The sequence below is a fragment of the Felis catus genome, chromosome B4, assembly GCF_018350175.1.
Source record: "Felis catus isolate Fca126 chromosome B4, F.catus_Fca126_mat1.0, whole genome shotgun sequence".
Taxonomy (NCBI): Eukaryota; Metazoa; Chordata; class Mammalia; order Carnivora; family Felidae; genus Felis; species Felis catus.
Window position 1 is genome coordinate 46,123,564 of NC_058374.1, and position 14,791 is coordinate 46,138,354.

The 14,791-nt window shown below is 45.6% G+C and overlaps 1 long non-coding RNA gene across 2 annotated transcripts in view; it reads right to left on the bottom strand.

The window, feature by feature from the left end:
• Nucleotides 1-865: 865 nt before the first annotated feature.
• Nucleotides 866-14,791, bottom strand: part of LOC109501457 — a 39,730-nt gene continuing 25,804 nt past the window's right edge. For both annotated transcript variants that reach the window (XR_006600548.1, XR_006600546.1), the window contains one exon: nucleotides 866-2,009. This is a non-coding gene — a long non-coding RNA (uncharacterized LOC109501457). The remainder of the gene's footprint in view (nucleotides 2,010-14,791) is intronic.

Below are 14,791 nucleotides of genomic sequence, written 5' to 3' on the forward strand. Positions count from 1 at the left end.
GTTTCAAACCCTGGCTGGCTATAGCGCCTACCACCTCTAGGCCTTTTGCATGTAAAGATCATGAATCTAAACTACGTACCCCTCAACAGTGTTAGTCTTACTGTTGTTGCTGCTTCCGTTATTCATGCTTTTACAAGGAATCCCCTGAGCAGCTACACTTAAACCCCCTCGTCCCAAAAGGGCAACAAGAAATGGAGAAGAACCCAGTGACCCAGGGAAACTGCAAGTGAAACCAAGTGTCATTTCTCTCACTGTGGTTTGAGATGTTCAACACTCTTGCTTGGCTGATTGTCTCAGAGGGGGTTAATAACCCTCTGCGGACTGTCCTCCACGTAGTAATGGACAAGGGCCCTGTTCAAAGGCTCACCTTGACTAGGTGGCGGCCCAGGCTCAGCCACCTGGGCTGATGCTGTCGTGCAGAGTGCCTGGGACCGCGGGCATCCACATTCATTTCCTGCCTGCCCGTCCCCACGTGCAATGGCTCCTGAAAAAGGGGAACCAATTGCGGCTCAGAATCCTTTTAATAGCTGAGAACATTTGGATCCCCATCCTAGGCAGCAAGGCTGTGACCATTCTCCTGCCATCACTGCTCCATTTCAGCCAAGCCAGCAGGCCAGGAGGGACGTGAGCAGCCAACAGCCAAAGCAATCAGAAAAGGAGGTGATGTGCCTTTAAGATGAAGGTGGTGGGCAACCATCCATCTTCCCTAAACACAGACTTGCCTTGTTCTTCCATTTCTGGCTGAGTGATAAAAACGTTAAATGTCATTTCCTGTATCAGTGGTTAACCACTAGATGCTGGATCAGAGATTTACCAGAAGTGCTGAAGTTAAGGAAAAAAAAAAAAAAAAAAAAACCCTGCTGTTTTCAATAACCCTTTCTTGCACCCGGTGGGAACTATTTAACCTTTTGGGGGGAGGGGGAGGGGCATGAGGCGTGCTACTGGATTTCGCCCGAGCAATAAATTTAGGATTCGATTTGCCAAAGCCTTTCTTATGCTCCATCCAGGAAGTAAGGAGAGGGAGGCAGAATTTCACCATCCTGCCTCTGTCCCCAGTGAATGAGTGTGTATGTGCAGGAAAGGCAGGTGAAGACAGAAGTGAAAGTCTGCCACGTTCCTCTTTGCCCACCATTGTCTCAAGCTACCCACGGTCATTTGGTTTTATTGACCCAACATTTTCATAGAAGACTGTGGTTCTGACTATTTTGTTTCCCCAGCTTCCTGTAGCAGTAAGTGTCCTCCGGTGCCAAGGAGCATACTGGGGGGACGCAGGACTCTCGAAGAGCTTCTGCGTATGAGCAGCCATGGTCTGAGGCACAGAGAGCCCAGCTCGATCCTTTGCTGTGTCTTCTTGGATTTCTCCATTCAATTAAGAGCCCAGGAAAGTAAAGTGGGGGAGGTTTGGCTCAGCCCCACGGAGAGGTGACTGGACCAGCTGCAGCCCACCCATGCTTTGCTCGAAGCCCCTCCCGTCTGCCCTGCACTTTCTCCCCTGGGGTGGACTCAATGGGCACAACAACACACAAAGCCACCCTAGCTCCTCCCTGCTGCCTCCCAGGCTCCATACACCCCTATCAGGGCAGATAAGACTTCAGAGCTACATTGTGTTCTAGCAATTGCATTTCCTACCCGATGCTGCCTAGAACATTCTGTGTACAGACCAAGCATTCCTAGCACTTCACGTGCATCTTGGATGAGCGAGACAGTCCCGGTTTGCCTGGGACTAAAGGGACTGGTAGTGGGTGGGATGTTTTTTATTAAAAGTGGGAAAGTCCCTGGCAGACCAGAATGAGAATTAGTAACCCTAATAGAAGTGTGTGACAGGTAAATCCTCCTACTTCAAAAACTGAAGCTGAAGTTGACAGAGTATGCAGCCAGGTCAAGTTGAAGAGGGTGTGATGCAATGTAAAGTATCTGTCTGGGAGAAAGGAAATCATCACTGCTCTCCCACCTCTCCCAGCACGTATCAGAAGCCACCTTCTGCTAAGTCAGCCGTTAGCAGTGGAAATCTGAAATCAAAGAATTGGAAGGGAAAAGATTATGGGAAATAATATATTCCACCATATTTCTGGTAGGGTCTGTGAAAGAGAACTATATTCCTCCTCACAGTCCCAGGTAATAGCACCAAAAGCCTCCCAGGTGCCCAAGATAAAAAATCTTGAGTGTCAGGGAACCTGGGTGGCTCCATTGGTTAAGCCTCCAACTCTTGATTTCCGTTCAGGTCATGATCTCATGGTTCATGAGTTCAAGCCCCTCGTTGGGCTCTACACTGACAGCACTGAGCCTGCTTGGGATTCTTTCTCTCCCATTCTCTCTGCCCCTCCTCCGTTTGTGCACACTCTCCTCTCTCTCTCTCAAAATAAATCAACAATAAAACAAAATCTCGAGTGCAGAACACCTCTCTCCTTCAGTCCCACTCTCTGTTTTCTCAGCAAGCCCTGACTTTCCTGCCCCCGTTATCTCCTCTGCACTCCCCTTGCCGCTCCCTGAACTCAGCTTCTCCACGACCCTTAGCTCACCCCTCCATCCCCTCTGGCCTCAATTTCCTCTGCCCCCTGACCTATTATGAAATAATGCCTCCTCTTTTAAAGCTCAAATTCAAGAAACATTTACTGAGTGCCTGGATTAGAAGGCTGCCATCGATGCCACTTATCTTGATTTCATATGACTTTGGACAACATTTCTTATGGGTACCTCTTTGAATGAGATCGTCTGAGATGACTTCTTGACTGAGAAAACCCCCCTGACATTTCCAGGCAAAGCTGAGCACTTCCTCCCAATGTCCTGGATCATACTGCCCTTCAGCCCTCATCATATGGCTGTGATTATTGGCTTGCCCACTAGCTGTGAACCCCTGGTGTCTTATTTATCTTGTTTCCCTAGGGTTGATCCCAGACCTTGATGGATAGCAGCCATTAAATAAATACAGAAAATGAGATAGTGTTGAGGTAAAAAGAGGAAATATTGGCTGGGTGCTATGATACTCAGATGGGTCTATAGTCACTTGAACATATAAAATTCAAAGGCCGTTGATTACAGTTAGGTCAACCTGGTAGTCTATTAAAGAAACGAAGGTCTCTGCCCCGGGCTCCATTCTAATCAACATTTTTATAAACATCCTGGATGAAGATATAAAAGGGACATAAAACAGATTTGCAGAAAAACCAAAGCCAGGAGGTATCACTAATATGTAGGATGTTAGAATTAATGTTGCAAAATTATCTTGGCCTACCGGATCAATAGACCAAAACTAAGAAGATAAAAATTTACACTAATAGATGTAAATGCTATTTTACACCACTCACTAGGTGAGATCCGGTTTAACAGCAGTTCACATGAAAAAACTATAGCGATTCTCACAGTCTTTGAGCTTGCAGAGAATCCAGAGACTATCCAGTACAGAGGATGCCAAGCTTTTTAAAAATAATAGAACATTTTCATCAATGAGAGTTTTACACAGAGGCCAAGTGAAGACATTTTGGTAGTGCTCTGTGTAGGAGTAGAGGCAAAGGGTCTGATGAGTCAGCACCGCCTCCCGGCAATTCACCCCTAAGGCACCTTCCCAAGCTCCTGGGGCTCTTCGGAGCACTGGTTGAAAACAGCAGATCTGATTCAGTCTCTTTGCTCTACCGAGTCTATACAGCCAGTTAGTGTCAGAAGCCCTTCAATCCCTCAGCCAGCTTTGTTTTTGTTTGTTTGATTTGGTTTGTTTTTATTTATTGTTCTTGTCCCTCCCTGACACTGTATTATACATTAGACTGTTTATACAGCACCTGCTCCCTCACTGGGGTGTGGTTTTCTGTGTTGTTCATTGTTATACCCCTAGTGCATGGTACATGATGGAAGCTCAGTAAACATTTGGTGGGAAAATTAATGAAAGAACTGGAAAGAATGCAGATGTCTTGACTCCCAACCCAGGATTGCTCTTCTAGTAGTGACACTGTCTCAAACAACACCAACACAAGCCAAGGGTACATTAGGCTGCATTAGAAGAAGATTGTTGTCAGAGCACCTGGGTGGCTCAGTCAGTTAAGCATCTGACTCTTGATCTCAGCCCGGGTCTTGATCTCAGCATCATGAGTTCAAGCCCTGAATTGGGCTCCAGGTTGGGCTCTGCGCTGGGCTTGAAGCCTACTTTAAAAAAAAAAAAATGTTATCCTAAATAAGGATGAAATGGTTCCACTGTATTCTGCATTGTTCAAGCCATATCTAGAATATTCTGTTAAGTTCCAAAAGGTACATTAAAGAAAAACAGGAAAGCAAATGTGGCAGGGGTGGGATATAAATCATATTTGGGGTTTTTTGTTTTTTTAATTTTTTTTAATGTTTATTTGTTTTTGAGAGACAGAGACAGAACACGAACAGGGGAGGAACAGAGAGAGAGGGAGACACAGAATCCGAAGCAGGCTCCAGGCTCTGAGCTGTCAGCACTGAGCCCGATGTGGGGCTCGAACCCACAAACTGTGAGATCATGACCTGAGCCGAAGTCAGATGCTTAACCGACTGAGCCACCCAAGTGCCCCTAAATCATATTTGTAAGGGCTAACTTTGTGCCAGACATATTATATATTTATTGCATTTCATCAGCACAATCCTGCTATAAAGTAATGTATTCCTTTTATATCTGAAGAAACAGAGACAACAGGGAATTTAAATAACTTCTCCAAAGTCACACAGCTAAATGCCCAGAATTCAAACCGCTGGCAAACTTGTGTTCCTCCTGCAACACGAAGATGCCTCTTGGAAGGGGGTCCCCAAATGGACAAGCCAAGTGTGGAGGATCCTGGCAAATAAGATGTCCAGCTGGAGAAATCCAGGCATATGTGACAGGCTGGGTCAGGGATGAGGAGGCCATGACAGAAGTCAAAACAGAGAGAGAAGGGCACTTTTTGAGGGGGGAGGTCTTGAGACTCAGTGTCACCTGTCAGATGAGGTGGAGGAGAGATTCCTGGATGGAAAATCGGTCCAAACGGCTCTGAAAACTGTGTGTTTGGGACAGGCTGCTACTTCGGGGTGGTGATGGTGCCCTGTGCCCATCAGGCACACTTGCACAGTCCCTCTCTCTCAATGTCTTATGTGCAGTAGATAAAGAGAAAATGCCGAGCTATTTTTTGTGGCTGTTAATTTCCTTTGACAAAGGGAACCGAGCAGCAGCAGGGTAGTAAGAGCTGCCCCAAGCTGTAGCTGGAATCATTTCCACAAGTGCTCCGCTTCTATGGTGAAACATAGAAACAGCCCCAAGTGGAGTGGCTTGTCCTGCAGTAAAACAGGCACCAGGCGCAGAACACAGTCAATGAACGCAGGGCAGTGGGAACCAAGGAGCAAGGCTGGGGTCCGAGCCTGGGAAAAGTTGGGCCACGGGACCCTTCTCGCTGCAGGGGCAGAGCCTACTCCAGTGCTCCTCTCCAGGCTGTGGGACTACACCTCCCCAGACTCGTGTCTCCCTATCGGGCCTACCACATGAGGGCAAAGAGGAGGAGAGGGAACTCAGGAGAAAATGGCCTTTCCTGGGTGCCTGTGTGGCTCAGTCAGTTAAGTGTCTGATTCTCGATCTTGGCTCAGGTCATGATCTCACAACTTGTGAGTTCGAGCCTCACATCAGGCTCTGCACTAACAGTGCAGAACCTGCTTGGGATTCTCTCCCTCCCTCCGTCTCTCCCTTGCTTGTTGCTCTCTCTCTCTCTCTCTCTCTCTCTCTCTCTCTCTCTCTCTCTCTCAAAAATAGTAAACTTAAAAAAAACACAAAGGGAAATGCAATACTATACCATGCCGACTCAACTTTCAATGGATCAAAATATAAGCCTGATGACTAAGAAATGGTTTTCTGTTCCATGTCCAATGTCACCTTCTCTCATTCTTCCCTGTCCCCCTATCTTTTATGCAAGCCCAGGGTTTTGAGCCACAGCCTCCTCGAAGACTGCTTCCCTTGGGCTGAATCCAATCCCAATAGCAAGTGGTAGGAACAGATGGAGAATTCATAAGGAGAAGCGTTGCTGAAGTGGGGCAGGGGGGCAGTGGGGAGACTCCAAATGCAAATGTAGAACCCTATCTAGAATGTGAGAGCTGCAAGGACCTTCCAGAGTCATCTAGTCCAGGGACTGGCAAATTTTTTCTGCAAAGCGACAGCGAGTAAAAACTTCGAGGGCCGTGTGCGGTCTCTGTCACAAACTGCTTGACTCTGCCGTGAAGCACAAAAGCAGCCATAGGTGATGTGTACAAGAATGGACACGGCTGCGTCCTAACAAAACTTTATTTACAGACACCAAAACTTGGATTTCACCTCATTTTCACGTGTCATGGAAATGTTACTTTTTCATAATTTCCAATCATTTAAAGACGTAAAAGCCATTCTTAAGTTCGCCAGCTGTGCAAAAACAGGCAGCGGGTCGGAGTTAGCCCTCGGACCAGCAGTGTGTTACTCCCTGGTCTAGTTCCAGCACTTTCTGATACACGGTTGGCAGGGTGGCATAGGATGCGTATCCGTATATTTGATTCCCGTGTGGTGCTCTTTCTCCCTGCAAAGCCATGTTTTGGCTGCCCCCCACTCTCCTGAGCACTTACTTACCTCCACTGCTCAAGGACAGCAGCTGATCCAAACCTTGCCAACCATCACATCTGGTAGCCTGTCCCCTCCTGGGACGTTTCAGAACTGGCGTGCCCGGGCACCCTACCAGCTGGCGCTGCCCTCACCAGCAACCATCCCTCGGAGCAACCAGTTCTGATGTCACCAAAGGATAATGACTTCTGGGCAGGCAGAGTAGGAATGGAAGCAGATGAAGTGTCTATTTTCGTGCAGATGAAGTCGTGGGAGGGTAGGTGATTCATGTGCTGAGTGCGTTCTGAATAGCATGTTTCTACCATTTTCTGGAAGACAGAAAGTTAGCTTCCCCCTGGAGTGGTTGGGGAGAACTATGTTCGATGTTCGATGTTCGGGGTTTCCTTTTGAAAAGGAGGGTTTCGTTTGGTTTTTGGTAATGTTTGTTGTTTCATTGATTTCTAAGTGTTTGGGTTTTGTTGTGGTTTGTTTTAATGAAGAGTTGGAGGTGAAGGATCAGGCGAGAAAGGTTTGGGGGCTGGGGGAGAAAACACAGCCTGTATGCAGGGCCTCCAGGGTCTGAACATACAAGTAAGGTCATAGAGTCAGACACCTGGGGACCTGCCAAACACCAGATAGATGGCTTGGTTAGGAAATCAGCGACAGTTTGACATCTTGGTCTTGTGTGATTGCCATTCAAAGATTAGGAAGGGAAAGGGGAGAGTCCTGGCAAGGAGTTCCGAGCAGGCTTGGAGCCCTGGGCCTGATCCTGCCGTCGTATTGAAGAATGTGGCCCCTCTGCCCCATAGCAGCTCCCTCTAGTCTCACCAGAGTAGTAGCCTGGAGCATAAGCCTGGTCACTGTCGAGCCCAAAGCAGAGCTCAGCATCAGTTTCCTCTGCTACAACAAATGAAGGGGCTGGATACCTTGCATCAAGGTATTAGGGCACTAGATCTTTTCAGGAAGCTCTAGGAGCCAGTTAGACAGAAGTTGAATAGAAGCCACTCCAAAGGACCACACTGAACCCTGCACTCCTCTTAGCTGATAGCGTGCTGGTAACAGTTAAACAACCAGCGAGCCAGGAGGGAAAAAAGGCCCTGATTCGTAATACGTGCCAATTCCCATGATGTAAATACTCCCACCGCGGCCAATTTCAAGTTGCCAGTATGATATCCACTGACTGGCAAAAGTCAGAAAAATTGACATTTTGTCTGTTACATGTTAGGATGAGCCCAATCCAGTACTTCCCTGCCCTAAGCCCTTTGGAACTCAAGGAAAAAGCAGAAATCGGAACAGTCTGCCCAGGTATAAGAACTGTGAGCCTCTGTTGAAGTCACAGGCTTTCTGAGCCTGAAGCACATCACAGTTGAGAGAAGGTGGGGGAGGGGGAGGAGCAGGGGCTGGAGAACTGGAGGCATTAAAATGCCCACAGACACTGCAGGAAGGAGGGTGCAAGGGAATGGGGATAAACGCTAGAATGGAGACACCAAACCTCTGTAGGGTCCACACAAAAAACACAAAGCTGTGGGGCCTTTAGCCCCTCCTCTTCCGATATCCTGAGAATGTCCCTGTCTCAGTCCATCACTTTCCAGGGAAAGTCTTACTAAAGGATGTTAGGAAGCAGCCAGCTTGTAGCCCTGAAAAGAGGTGCCCTGCCTTTAGAACATGCTAAGGAAGAAATGGTCACTGACATCAAAGAGTCTATTAGCTTAACACAGAGGGCAGTCCTGTCCACCCAGGTGGCACCACAGCTTGACTCATGCTGCCCCCCTACTGCTGCAAACTCCCCCAGCACTGCTCCCAGCCTCCCTCTCTCCCTCCCTCTACATCCCACTGACTACACTTCTGGCTTGAGGGAGGAAAACTTCACCTCCTCCAACTCCTTAGATTTCCCTACCATCTACACAAACCCATTTGTTAAAAGGATATCTAAGGATTTGTGGATGCACGAAGGCCCCTTCCCTTGGGCAGTTTTGGCTTAGCAGGCATTCTGGGAAGAGGGCCAAGCAGTAACTCACTTATGAAAGACTTTATTCTGTCTTCTGTTCTCCTCACCCGATGCCCAACACACACAAAGAGCCCCTTACTGCCAGCCTTACTGTCTCTTGCTTGCAGAACTTACTCACCTGTTCACCTGTTCAAAGACAGTCCCACAATCCCCTGAGCTAGACCACTCCCTTCCCTGGGAGACAGGAGCCTGGGTTCCATCCCTGTCTCTGTCACTAACTGCCATATCACTCAATTATCCTATTTTGACTACAGTTTCCTGATCTGTTACAGAAATGTGGTTCACCTTTAAAATAATAAAGTTCTGGGGCACCTGGGTGGCTCAGTCAGTTAAGCGTCCAACTTCAGCTCAGGTCATGATCTCCCTGTCCGTGACTTTGAGCCCCACATCGGGCTCTATGCTGATAGCCCAGAGCCTGGAGCCTACTTTAGATTCTGTGTACCCCTCCTCTCTTCTCTCTCTTCCCCTCCCCCACTCATGCTCTGCCTCATTCTGTCTCTCACAAATAAATAAATATTTAAAAAAATTAAAATAATAAAGTTCCATACAAGTTTTATAGAGAAAGATTTGTGTAGAACTTTAAAGATGACCAAGTACCTTTCACATAATCATCACAGAAAGCATTAGGAGGAACATTAACAGAATGTTGTAATAAGCGACTTAGGTAGTAATATTAGATAATACTAGGAAACTGAGGCCAGAGAGAGGTTGGGAGATGTATCCAAGGTTACATGGATAGGAGAGAACAGAGACTCAAGTTTGTTCCTCTGATGCCCAACAGCATGCAGGCCCCTAAGAGCAAAGGGCCACAGGCAGGGTTCCACATCAGAGCTCCACAGCTCTTCCCCTGGGTATGACACAGCTCTGTGGTCAACAGTCATGTCCCTTCAGTTCACCAGTTGAATCAGTTTGTATTCAGACTGATGCCCATCCCCTAGGTGACTAAGGGGAATATATGTAACATCAAAGAGAAAACTAGGGTTCGTACTAAGAAAAGTTGGTGAGTGGGAGCAGTTTTCCTTCATGAGTTTTCCATCTTTTGTCCCCAATTCCATGTCTATTTTTGTAATCTAACCGTTTTTATTGTCTTGATATTATCCTGGCCTCTCTAAAAGAAAATACAGCTTCAAAGCTGTCTAGTAGGGGCGCCTGGGTGGCTCAGTTGGTTAAGCAACCCACTCTTGCTTCCAGCTCAAGTCATGATCTCATGGTTCGTGAGATTGAGTCCCATGTTGGGCTCTGCGCTGAGTGTGGAGCCTGCCTGGGATTCTCTCCCTCTCCCTCGCTCTCTGCCCCTCCCCCACTCTCTCTCTCTCTCTCCCTCAAAATAAATAAAAAATAAACTTAAAAAAAAGCTGTATAGTATATTCCCTTCCCACCTCCTGCAATAAAACAAGGGCTGACACCCAGCACCCCACAGGAAGGCCTCCTTTTACTTGACAAATAAATTTCCTTCACTTCTTTACCCATAGTTTTCATCTCTCTGTCCTATGCTGCCCTCTCTACCTCGGGGTAGACTTTTCCCCTGCCCTGGGCCCTTTACTTTTTATAATCATTCTTTATCATTGTCTTTTGTGTGTCCTGCATGCCAGTCATGCCCCCGGCCACCCACCAAGGAGGTTAAGGTAAGAGAAAGAGCAAAAAGGACAAATTACTACCACTTCCATAGCACTTTATAATCACAGTGTCTTTCCAAAGCCCTCACTGAATTGAGAACAATTCAGTGAAGTAGGTATCGTTAGACTCATTTTGCAGATGAGGACACTGAGGCTCAAAGGCATTATAGAGTGTTCAGTTATTAGGTAGAAGAGCCAGAATAGGAATCCACATTCATCAGATTCCAAGGAGAGTGGAATGATCAGGATAAGAGTCTTCAGGAATATTTGCTTTTCAAAAGCAGTGTCTTCAAACCAGAGCGTAACAACACAGCCAACAGTGCAGGAAGGGGCCATAACTCACATTTGTTGATGCAATCATAAAAAGGTCCCAGTGGGTTTGAAATGTGGAGTCTCTTACTACCCCAACTAGACAGTCACCAGTTCTGCTGACCATAAAGCCAACCATAAATACAGATGGAGATGTCCTAATTCCAAAGGTCTGGGGACTGAAAAAGATGAAGTCCCCAAACTTAGAGAAATTCTGAGTCAGTTATTGGGGCACAGAACCGTATGCCAAAGTCTCATCTTTCATCCAAATGACATAGGGAATTGAACAGAGTTGGAGATTCCCCCATATTGCCCAGACTCTGGGAATAACAACCATGCAATGCTTTCTAAAGTCCCCTATGGTCTGAGACCTGTGGTAGAGAACCTGATTTTCAATTTCCAACCTGATTTTCAGACCTTCCTGAAAATAAATAGCAAAAAGTATGAAGCCAGAGAAAGACAGATATCATATGATTTCACTCATATGTGGAATTTGAGAAACACAACAGATGAACTTAGGGGAAGGGAAGGAAAAATAAGATAAAAACAGAGAGGGAGGCAAACCATAAGAGTCTCTTAAATACCGAGAACAAACTGAGGGTTGATGGGGGTGGGGGGCTGGGGGCGTGGGGAAAATGGGTGATGGGCATTAAGGAGGGCACTTTTGGGGATGAGCACTGGGTGTTATATATAAGAGATGAATCACTAGGTTCTACTGCTGAAGCCAAGACTACATTGTATGTTAAATAACTTGAATTTAAATTAAAAATACATTAATTAAAAATAAAGGTAATACTCTGCCCTATAAAAAAAAAAGAAGTTTGAAGTTCAGACCATCAGATAAATCAGATTTATTTTAGAGACTTCATCAGTAAAAAAAAGGCGTCAGGATACTATAAGAACTTTCTGGTGATTCCACTGGGCAGGTCACATCTAAAGACCTTGTTCATAAATACATTATGATTCAATGAATGAGATTTGGTGAGGTATTAACCTTCTGGGTAGAGCCAATAACAGCTGATCATCATAAGATTTAAACTAAGAAAATATGAAATTGAACTATTATCAGAAAAGCTTGAGATATTTTCCTACACTTTTCCTATAGAATAAAGACCTACAAAAGATGAAGCCCAAGAAATCATTGGAGTGTAATGTGAAGTCAAACATTCAGGTGTTGAGAATAAAACCGTAAGCAGCTGGTGAATTTTGTTGGAAAGGAGGGTAATCAAACCGCCGGGAACAGGTCACAAAAACATGGAGGTGGGACCAACTGGGCTGGCTCCAAAGGTGCAAAATGAAAGGTATGGTGGGTACCTCTGCTCAGATGGATTTAAGGAAGCTACCTGGGGCTTGAGGAGAAGGGAAAGAAGGGTAGTAGAGCTTCAGGGAGAAGCAGGGGAAACAAGGAAGACTGATTTCAGCTGTTGGCAACAAAAAAGTAAAAGGGAATCAATGAAAGAAGCCGGGGTGTGGTGACCAGTGCACTGAGGAGATACCTCGGAGAAGGCAGCTTCTGACGAGAAAAGGTACCTACATGGATAAGCTTGACTCCAGGGGAAAGGTTCTGTGACGTGCATGGAAGAGGAACTAGGGAAGGGGGAACAGCCATTGGAAGTGATAGAGAAAGAGACTTGGCCAACTCATTGCTCATGATCCCAAGTCCTGGAGAAATGGGCAGGAAAAAAGGAAACAAAGGAAAAGAAATTTAAAAGAAGTTTTAAAAGACTCATTAAATTCACAAAAACAGGATAAAGAATAATTCAAAGTAGAAGCATGTAATTACCACGAAAAAGAAGGCAAGACTCAGCATTTAAAGGACTCTAGGGAAAGAGAAACTGGACATGAGTTTGGGCAAGAAGTAGTGTGAGTCTCACCTGTCTGGAGCAGATTATTCTCCAGGAACATGGAGAAACCTGGATATGTGAGTTTCCCTACCAGACAATTTTAAGAGTAAGATTTGTATTTATAGTTTACAATGGGAATTTTCCAAAGATTTCTGGCATCTGGATCTGATGATACATAATGATGCTTATGAATTGAAGAAACAAAACTATTCACTTCATGGATATGCATATCCCTCCCCCCAAAATAAATCCTTATAGCCCCAAAAAGAAATCTGAAAAAGAAAGCCATATATAAAAATGACCCCCTTCCAGCATGCTGAGCCCATAAAAATGACTCCCTTCCTAAATACCATAAGACGGGTATGGGTGGAAGGAGGGGGGAGAAAAGGAAGATTTTTCTTGATTCGTGAGAAAAAAGATGAAATGAGAGATCTAAAATAAGTGCCCCAACAAACAACCCAGCTTGTGAGAGCATAGAATTTCAAGGTGTTTATTTAAACACACACACCAACAGTTGGTTACACAGTCACCAAAATGGAAATGAGCCAGCAGAGTTGACATTATTTACGAACAAAAAAGAATAAAGGTTGTGACATGTCCCGTGAATGATGCTCCTGTTTTTATTTATGAAGGTAATAGCCAAAATTCCCTTCTCAAAAACTAGAAGTTTGGCAGAGGTATAAAGAAAGGGGTAAACTCCTGATGGGACAAGAAGAGATTAAAAGCAAAAGAGGAGAGATCAAGGGGAGGGCAGGCCTCTGATCTTCCCAGGATGGCAGTGGTGGGTGGGTTAGAAAATGATATGAGGAAGTGTCAAGGAAAGTAGCCCTGAAATCAAAGGTTTTAAAGAGAAAAGCAGAATCCCTCAAGTAGAAGAGGGACCAGGATGAAGAAATTGGAATAGAAATGATGGAATTTAAAGTATCATAGAAAGGCTTCTAGAAGAGCTTGTACAGAGAAGGAAAGGAGGGGGAAAGAGAGCAAAAATAAAGAAATTGCATACAAAATTCTAGAGTGTGCTAGAAATGCAAGGAAAAAAAGAATAATGGTAAAAAGGAGTAGATAGATTTTAATGGCATGATTGAAATGGATAATAAACGGGATCTTTATGGAACTGTTTCCAGGAGAAGAAAGATATAGAGAGAAGACAAAAGGCAGTGGGCTAATCCCAGTGTGCTAAGAACAATAAAGAAATGCATGAATCATCAGCCAAAACCCGGTATCCACAGAAAAGCACATTCGAGCTGCATGTGGAGAAGCAGCAGGCAGGGCTCTGGGGCCTCCCTCTGACATCTACGGACTTCAGCTCCCCCCCTACCCCCAGCCCCCCTTGAGCACCTGTTTTCAATGGCGTGACAGGGGAAAGGGTGGAAAGATGAATGAAATAAAACTTTTTTGTTGTTGTTGGCTCAGTCAACATTTGTGAAAAGATATCTATGTGAAACCACAGTGCTTGAGACTGAGGAAATACAAAAATAAGTAAGAAACATTGTTAGATATTATGACGTAAGTAGAAGCACAAAGGGAGAGTGATTATTACAAATGTTGAGTTTGCCAGATAAGGTAGAGCAAGGTTCAAAGCCACAAAAGTGAGAAACAAGGTGAAATACGGTAGAACTGAAGATAGGAACACAGATATTGCTGTATATTCTCTTTGAAGAGGAACAAGATGGAAAAGGGAAATGGGAACCAAAAAGAGGAAGTGATGTGGAGAGCCCTGCAATGGAGCAAGAGCTCCACTCTGAGCACCACCCCTTTCTCAGGTGGTTCTGGTGTGATCCTGAGCGAAGTGCTTATGGACTCGGAGCCTGAGGTCCCTCCACTGTAAAACAGGCTAGGAATGTCTGCCTAACTACAGCGTGACTTGTGGCATCCTCATGACAGAGTAAGGGATATCACACTTACGTTCCCGCCATAAACAGCACCCTCCCGCCATAAACAACAATAAAAGTAGGGGATGCCTGGGTGGCTCAGTCGGTTGAGCAGCTCTTGATCTCAGCTCAGGTGATAATCTCACGGTGTGTGGGTTTGGCTCCGTGTTGGGCTCTGCACGGACAGCATGGAGCCTGCTTAGGAGTCTCTCTCTCTCTCTCTCTCTCTCTCTCTCTCTCTCTCTCTCTCTTTCGCATAATAAATAGATAAACAGTTTAAAAATAATAAAACAAAACAAAATATACGAGACAACTGTTTTTCAGGTACCGAGCTACAGCTGCTGCAAGGATGGGAACCTTGTGAGAAGAAAAACAAAAGAGGTGAAATCCACATTCACCCTGGGCCTTCTGTGTGGGGGCTTTCCAAACCACAGCACAGGGAGGTAGAACCCAAGCCAAGGCGAGAGAGAAAAGAAAAAAGACCAAACATGTGGGCTGCCCGAGGGGCTGACGTCAGCTGGGCAGAGTACTAGAGAGGAGAGCAACGCAACAGAGGAAAAAACCAGAAACCCACACAGGGACCACCTGAGTCTTTGGCCGCAAACAGA